Here is a 9,286-nt window from a genome sequence, read left to right on the forward strand (position 1 = left end):
TGAGGGATAAATATCCGCTGGGAGGCTTGGGATAAATTCCCTGACGTTCTTCAAAGCAATTGTGCAATCTTTTATTGCTCATCTGAACAGTGACAACCTGCAGGATTAGGGGGAGAAGGTAGCAGAATGGCACAGTCGTGATATTCACTCAGAAAGCTGGTACAGACCAGAGGGGCTGAATGGCCTCTTCCTGCACTGTCACTCTTCTGTGATCCTGTGTGAGGGCTGTTCAGGCCTTGGTTTAACTTGAAGGAAGGCACCTCTGACAATGCAGCATTTCCTCAGCCCTGCACCAGGGGTACCAGCACAGTTTCTGTCTCCAAGTCTCAGGAATGATTGATTGTTGTCACAATGCACCGAGATACAGTGAAACGTGTTGTTTTGCGTGCTACACAGGCAGATTGTACCATACAAAGTGCATCAGGGTAGCAGAACAAAGTGCAGAATATGATGTTACAGCCGCAGAGAAAGTGCAGAGAGGGAGACACAGATTTGCAGAGTCATAGAGCTGTACAGCACGGAAACAGACCCTACGGTCCAACTTGTCCATGGTGACCAGATATCCTAAATTAATCTAGTCCCATTTGCCAGCATTTGGCCCATATTCCTCTAAACCATTTCTATTCATGTACCCATCCAGATGCTCTTTTAAATGTTGTAATGGTACTGGCCTCCACCACTTCCTCTGGCAGCTCATTCCATACACACACCACCCTCTGTGTGAAGATGTTGCCCCTCAGGTCTCTTTGAAATCTTTTCCCACACACTTTAAACCTATGCTTTCTAGTTTTGGACTCCCCCACCCTGGGGAAAAGATCTTGATCATTCACCCTATCTATCCCCCTCATGATTTTATAAACATCTATAAGGTCAACCCTCAGCCTCTGATGCTCCAGGGAGAATGGCCCCAGCCTATTCAGCCTCTCCCTGTAGCTCAAACCCTCCAACCCTGGCAACATCCTTGTAAATCTTTTCTGAACCCTTCCAAGTTTCACAACATCCTTCCTACAACAGGGAGACCTTGCCTTGCCATAGAGCAGAGTTAGAAAGCCAGGAATTTTACCATGGTTATCAGCCTGCCTCAGTTAGGTCAAATAGGATATACTTTGCTCAGGGGGTCCTGGTACATTAAGTCAAAGGCAGTCCCTGATACCAGTCTAGGAGCTTGGACACAATCAGTCAGCTTCTCAGTGTTGTCAGAGACAGGGGTACTGTCCCTCAGTAAGAGATAAGGAGCTGAATGTTGGGCAGCTCACAACCTGCCTTGACTCTTTCTGCCCTACTGTGGGCTGTTTCTCTTCAGGAATGAGAGAGAAGCAGGTATTATAGGACTTGTAAGTGGGTGGCGTTTACTGTTACCCTCAGTGCTGGTGTGGAGGTGTCCTGAGCGAGTGAGTAGGCAATGCAGAAGGCACAGAGGTTTAGTAGGGTCAGGGGTCAAGAACATGAGAAATAGGAGCAGGAGTAGGCCATCTGGCCCATCGAGCCTGCTCCGCCATTCAAGAAGACCATGGCTGATCTTTTCATGGACTCAGCTCCACTTACCCATCCTCACACCATAACCCTTAATTCCTTTATTGTTCAAAAATCTATTTATCTTTGTCTTAAAAACATTCAACGAAGTAGCCTCAACTGCTCCACTGGGCAGGGAAAAGATGTTGATGGTAATGGGTGAAAGTGGTAGACCACAAGCCTTGGTGGGAGGTAGGTGCAGTAGCAGGAGATAGAAAGAAGATGTTGGCACTTAGGCTGGCAGCACAGAAAGTCATTGACCTTCCTTTAGTGCTGGCCATTACTCCAGAACAACTGAGATCGCTTCAACCCAGTGCCAATCTCAAACCAGGCTGGCATGGTCTGGGATGTCATGGTCTTCCTTGCTGGTCCTGGGAGTGGGGGTAAGACAAAACCTCAAGTGTCCACCATGCCATCCAGTGGGATCTCTGCAAAGTGGGGCAACAAATTTGCCAGCTGCCATGGCCTGGGACAAACGTCAGGGATGGTGCAGGGCAGCTCCCAACTGCCAGTGAATTCTGGGATATCTTGGCAGTCGTGAACAGTTCCAGGCATGGTAGGATGGGGCTGGAATTGGCCGTGGGGGATGCCGTAGGTGGGTAGGTGGGGGGGAGGGGGGTAGTGGTGGTGGGGTACATAGTTAGTGAGATAGGCCTGGTACGATATTGCTAGAAAAACCAGCTAGATTTTTCAAGGCAGAAAACCTTTCTAAACACTCTGATGTCACTCAGACTTAGCCAAATAAAGAAAATTAGGGTTCAATGCTCAGCTACTAAGCTACAGTGTAAGCTGTGTCAAGGCAGATTGAGTGATGTTTCGTCTCCGAGCCATTTCCACATAGCCTCGGGCACCGGCCTCTCTAGAGTTTGCTTGAAATGTGTCAGATTTCGTGACTCATTTGGGACTTTCCCTGTGGGAGATGTCAATTTCTCTGCATGTTTTAAGAAATAATTACTGTATTCACGTTCCAATCTATCACAGCCAACGTCAGCACGATTTCTCAGCGGAAATATGCAGCTTAAGTTGGTGGCAGTGCTAGTGGACAATTAATAACTGACACAAAAGTGATAGAACCCATCTGCTTTCAATCTACTTTTATTGGATGTCATGCTGCATTGGTGAGGCCCTACCTGAGATACTGTGCACTATTTTGGTCTCCTTATCTGAGGAATGATGATCTTGCTACAGAGGGGGTGCAGTGAAGGTTTACCAAATTGATTGCTGGGGTGGCAGGACTTTTTATTGTGGGACATGGGTGTCACAGACCGGACCAGCATTTATTGCCCGTCCTTAGTTGCCCCCTTGACAAAATGGTGGTGAGCTGCCTTCTTGAACCACAGTAGTCCACCTGCTGTGGGTTTGCCCACAATGCCCTTCGGGAGGGAAATCCAGGATTTTGACCCAGAGACAGTGAAGGAACTGCGATATATTTCCAAGTCAGGATAGTGAGTGGCTCAGAGGGGAACTTGCAGGGGGTGGCGTTTCCATGTATCTGCTGCCCTTGTACTTCTAGATGGAAGTAGGTATGGGTTGGGAATGTGCTGACTAAGGATTTTGATAAATTTCTGCAGTGCATCTTATAGATAGTACACACCGCTGTTACTGAGCGTTGATGGTGGAGGGAGTAGATGGTTGTGGATCAGGCGGGCTGCTTTATCCTGGATGGTGCCAAGCTTCTTGAGTGTTGTTAGGGCTGCCCCCATCCAGGGCAAATGGGGAGTATTCCATCACACTCCTGACTTGTGCCTTGTAGATGGTGGACAGGCTTTGAGGAGTCGGGAGGTGAGTTCCTTGCTGCAATATTCCTAGCCTCTGACATGCTTTTGTCGCCACTGCATTTATGTGGTGAGTCCAGTTGAGTTTCTGGTCAATGGTAACCCCTGGGATGTTGATAGCGGGGGATTCAGTGATGGTGACACCATTGACTGTCAAGGGGTGGTGGTTAGATTGTCTTTTATTGGTGATGGTCAATTCCTGGCACTTATGTGGTGCAAACATTACTTGCCACTTGTCAGCCCAAACTTAGATATTGTCCAGATCTCGTTGCATTTGAACATGGACTGCTTCAGTATCTGAGGAGTCGTGAACGGTGCTGATTGTTGTACGATCATCAGCAAACATCCCCACTTCTGACCTTATGATGGAGGGAAGGTCATTGATGAAGCAGCTGAAGATGGTTTGCACCACATAAATGCCAGGAATTGACCATCACCAATAAAAGACAAGCTAACCACCGCCCCTTGACAGTCAATGGTGTCACCATCACTGAATCCCCCGCTATCAACATCCCAGGGGTTACCATTGACCATGGGACACTACCCAGAGGAACTGCTGCAGAGATGTCCTGGACCTGAGATGACTGACCTCCAACAAACACGACCATCTTCCTAAGTGTCAGGTATGACTCCAACCAGCAGAGTGTTTGCCCCCAGTACATATTGATTCCAGTTTCACTAGGGATCCTGATGCCACACTCAGTCAAATGCAGCCTTGATGTCAAGGGCTGTCACTCTCACCTTACCTCTGGAATTCAGCTCTTCTGTCCATGTTTGAACCAAGGCTGTAATGAGGTCAGGAGCTGAGTGGCCCTGACAGAACCCAAACTGGGCATCACTGAGCAGGTTATTGCTGAGCAGGTGCTGCTTGATAGCACTGTTGATGAGACCGTCCATCACTTTATTGATGGTCAAGAGTAGACTGATGGGACGGAAATTGGCCGGATTGGATTGCATAGGACATATATGGACAATTTTCCACATTGTCGATTAGATGCCAGTGTTGTAACTGTATTGGAACAGCTTGGTTAGGAAAGCAGCAAGTTCTGGAGCATGAGTCATAGAGTCATAGAGTCATACAGCAGGGAAACAGACCCTTCAGTTCAACCAGTTCATGCCGAACATAATTCCAAACTAAACTAGTCATACCTGCCTGCTCCTGGCCCACATCCCTCCAAGCCTTTCCTATTCATATATCCATCCAACGGTATTTTAATCGTTGTAATTATACCAGCATCCAGCACTTCATTACCCAAACTACCCTCAGTATAAAAAATTTGCCTCGTCTTTTTTAAATCTCTCTCCACTCACCTTAAAAATGTGCCCTCTAGTCTTGAAATGCCCCATCCTCAGGAAAAGACAACTACCATCAACTCTATCTATACTTGTCATAATTTTTATAAACTTCTCTCAGGTCACCTCTCAACCTCCGATGCTTCAGTGAAAAAAGTCCCAGCCTATCCAGCCGTTATAACTCAAACCTTCCATACTCGGCAACATTCTGGTAAATCTCTTCTGAACCCTCTCCAGTTTAGTAATATCCTTCCTATAACTGGACGGCCAGACTGGACACAGTGCTCCAGAAGAGACCTCACCAATGTCTTGTACAGCCTCTACATAACGTCCCAACTCCTATACTCAAAGGACTGAGCAATGAAGGCAAGCGTGCCAAATGCCTTTCTAACCACCCTGTCTATATGTGATGCAAATTTTAAAGAATTATGTACCTGCACCCCTCTAGTCCCTCTGTTTGACAACATTACCCAAGGCCCTACCATTAATTCTATAAACCTCACCCTTGTTTGCTGTATTATTGCTGGAATGTTGTCAGGGCCGGTAGCCTTAGGGAGGCCTGGGGGTGCGATCTCATAGAAACCTGTCGAATTCTAACAGGACCGGACAGGTTAGATGCAGGAAGGATGTTCCCCATGGTGGGTGAGTCCAGAATCAGGTGAAAACCTTTTGGGACTGAGATGAGGAGAAACGTCTTCACTCAGAGAGTGGCGGGCCTGGGGAATTCACTTCGACAGAAAGTGGTTGAATGCAACTCACTGTTTGTTTTCAAGGAGGAAATAGATACAGCTCTTATGGCTAAAGCGATCAAGGGATGGGGGGTGGGGGCTGGGGGTGGGATTAGGGTTTTGAGCTTGAAGATTAGCCGTAATCAATGTGAATGGTGGAGCAACTTTGAGAGGTTGGATGGCTTATTCCTGCTGCTATCTTCTATATTTTAAAAACTGAACACCCCTCTGAGATCTCCGCACTGCTCCAATTCTGACCTATTGCCTGTACCTCCTTGACCCCCTCCATTAGCTGTAACAGTAGTTTCTACTGTCTGGGGCCTAGGATCTACATCTCCCTCCTGCAACATCTCCACCTCCCTCCCATCTCTGCTTGCTTCTCCCATCACCCTGAGATCAATCTCTGATCCAGCTTTTTGGTCACCTGCGCTGAGTTTAGGTGTTAGATTTCGCTAGGGCAATCCGTCCATGATGCAGCTGGGGACATTTTACTGCTCACGGGCTGTTTGAAGAGCCCACAGGGAGAGGTGCATTCGCGTAGCGCCTTTCACAACCTCAGGATGCCCCAAAGTGCGTCACAGCCGGTGAAGTACTTTCGAAGTGCACTCACTGAAGTGACTGTTACCTGTGACGCGGGGCTGTGCAGTTAATGTCCACTTTGTGCAACAGTGATCATTCAAACCAATGACGACTGAAGCTGCTAGTACAGAGAGAGGGAGGTAGGGAGTGGGGTGCAGATAGGTGCTGCATTGCCAGCAGAGCTGTCTCTCAGGCAGAAGAGGCTTCCAACAAAGCACTGTCACTTCTTTCAGGTGGAGCTTTGAGTAAAAAAATGGCCAATTTCTCTCCCCCAGTGTCTTGCGCACCCCCCCCCCCAACATGAATAAGTAAATTATAAAGAAAGGCTGGATAGGCTGGGACTTCTTTCACTGGAACATAGGCGTTTGAGAGGCAACCTGATAGAAGTTTATAAAATAACGAGGGATACAGATAGAATTAATAGTAGTTGCCTTTTCTCTTGGATAGGGGGATTTCAAGGCCCAGGGGACACATTTTTAAGGCGAGAGGAGAGCAATTTAAAAAAAGACATGAGGGACAAATTTTTTACACAGAGAATGGTTTGTGTGGGGAATGAACTTCCTGAGGAAGTGCTAGATACAGGTACAGTTACAATGTTTAAAAGAAATTTGGATAAGTACATGAATAGGGGGAGGTGATAGCCTTGTGATATTATCACTGAACTTTTAATCCAGAGACTGAGATAACGTTCTGGGGACCCGGGTTCAAATCCCACCACGGCAGATGGTGGAATTTAAATTCAATAAATATCTGGAATTAAGAGTCTAATGCTGACCATGAATCCATTGTTGATTGTTGGGAAACTGCCATCCTTACCTGGTCTGGCCTACATGTGACTCCAGACCCACAGCAATGTGTTTGACTCTTAACTGCCCTCTGGGCAATTAGGGATGGGGCAATAAAAGCTGCCCTAGCCAGCGACGCCCTCATCCCACAAATGAATAAAGTGAAAACAAAAATGAATAGGAAAGGCTTAGAGGGATATGGGCCAACATCAGGCAGGTGGGACTAGTTTAGTTTGGGATTATGGTCGGCACGGACTGGTTGGACCGAAGGATCTGTTTCCGTGCTGTATGACTGTATAAGTAGGTGAACTGGCAGGTATTTATAGCAAATACAGCAGATCGTGATAATTACAGTCGATTCACAAATACGTACAGAATAATCAACAACAACCCCTTTCAGGCATTCTCAGTGTGCGATTTGCATAGACACAGAGAACTGATTAACAAGCGCTTGTTAGGGACTTCCCCTCCATTGGGGGCTGCATTTTTGCACTGCAGGAGGTGGCAAATGACACAATTTACATGGTACACGTAGAATCTTGGGATAAACCATTGGCACTGCCATAATATTGGCACCAGGAGCCACCCATTCAGTCTACCTGCTGAGTCCAGACCAGTTGTGTTGTCCCTGATACATTGGGTGGAGTTGGTTTTTACTGTAGAGTGTGTTTGTTTCATTTCACTTGATCTCAGTCACCCATGGCCTTTCAGCCTCTGCTTGTGACTCCCTTGAGGATTTGTTTTGCAGGTTTTGCTTTAGGATGCTGCGCTGTACACACTTGGAGTGGTTCAGCCATGTTCCCCAACCCTGCTCCAATGATATTTAAGGTGGTCACCATTGCTCAACTTCATACTTAAATGTGAAGATTTAAATTGAATTAATTAGTTTGAATTCTACCAGCTGCTGCGGTGGGGTTTGAACACCTGACCCCAAAACATCAAGTTTTGCCTCTGGACTAATAGTCTAGTGATATTACAACTACCCTATCGATCAGTTGCTAATCTTAATTCTGATATTGATTTTTTTTTGTTATCTTAAAGTGTGAACAGTATCGTAGAATCCCTACTGTGTGGAAGCAGGCCATTCAGACCATTGTGTTGACGCTGACCCTCTGAAGTGCATCCCACTTAGACCCACCAGGTGGACCTCGCAGAATCTGGGTTCCCTGTTGGGGGCTGCTAACCCGAATCAATCAGGGAGGCCTGGCTGACAGATATACACGGGAGTGTCAGGGATTCTACTCACTCTAGGGACTGGCTCTGAGCTAGCTGTTCAGAGTTCACATAATTAAAGGGCGACTTAGAATCATGCAGATGTACAGCATGGAAACCGACCCTTCAGGCCAACTTGTCCATGCAAACCAGATTTCCCAAATTAAGCTAGTCCCATTTGTCAGCGTTTGGACAATATCCCTCTAAACCGTTCCTATTCACGTACCCATCCAGATGCCTTTTGAATGTTGCAATCGTACCAGCCTCCACCACTTCCTCTGGCAGCTCATTCCATACACGCACCACCCTCTGCGTGAAAAAGTTGCCCCTTAGGACCCCTTTAAGTCTTTCCCTCCCGCCTTAAACCTACACATTCTAGTTGAGGACTCCCCCACCCTGGGGAAAAGACTTTGACTAGATGTGGTGACAGGATACAGTCTCCCCAGGGAGTGATTTTAGTCACGTGCTCCCATGCCTGCCTCCTGCACTCCCTGCACCACTATAGAAACAGGAGGAAAGCATTCAGTCTCTTGAGTCTGTCCTACTATTCCTCACATATCTGACCTGTGACTGAACTCTAAACAACTCTGTCTTTGCTCCATGGGGTGGCACAGCGGCTCAGTGGTTAGCACTGCTGCCTCATAGTGCTAGGGACCCAGGTTTGATTCCAGCATGGGGCAACTGTCTGTGTGGAGTTTGCACATTCTTTCCATATCTGCATGGATTTGCTCCGGTTTCCTCCCTCAGTTCAAAGATGTGCAGGTTAGGGTGGATTGGCTGTGCTAAATTGCCCCATAGTGTCTTGGATAGGGTAGGGGGTGGGTCGGAATGGGATGCTCTTCAGAGGGTCAGCATCAATGCAATGGCCTGCTTCCACACAGTAGGGATTCTGTAATACTGTTCACACTTTAAGATAACAAAAAAAAATCAATATCAGAATTAAGATTAGCAACTGATCGATAGGGTAGTTGTAATATCACTAGACTATTAGTCCAGAGGCAAAACTTGATGTTTTGGGGTCAGGTGTTCAAACCCCACCGCAGCAGCTGGTAGAATTCAAACTAATTAATTCAATTTAAATCTTCACATTTAAGTATGAAGTTGAGCAATGGTGACCACCTTAAATATCATTGTTTAATTCAAATATTCAAAGGGGATGGAGTATAAAAGTAGGGAGGTTTTACAAGGCACTGGTCAGACCACAACTGGAATACTGTGAACAGTTTTGGGGCCCTTATTCTAAAGGAGGGATACACTGGCATTGGAAGTAGGTTCACCAGGCTGATGCCAGGTATGGACGTACACCAGGCTGGTGCCAGCAATGGAGGCTCACTAGGGTTGGTGCCAGGTATGGAGGTTCACCAGGGCTGGTGCCAGATATGGGGGTTCACTAGGGTTGGTG

This window comes from Rhincodon typus, chromosome 38 (assembly GCF_021869965.1).
Source record: "Rhincodon typus isolate 14 chromosome 38, sRhiTyp1.1, whole genome shotgun sequence".
In the NCBI taxonomy this organism is placed as follows: domain Eukaryota; kingdom Metazoa; phylum Chordata; class Chondrichthyes; order Orectolobiformes; family Rhincodontidae; genus Rhincodon; species Rhincodon typus.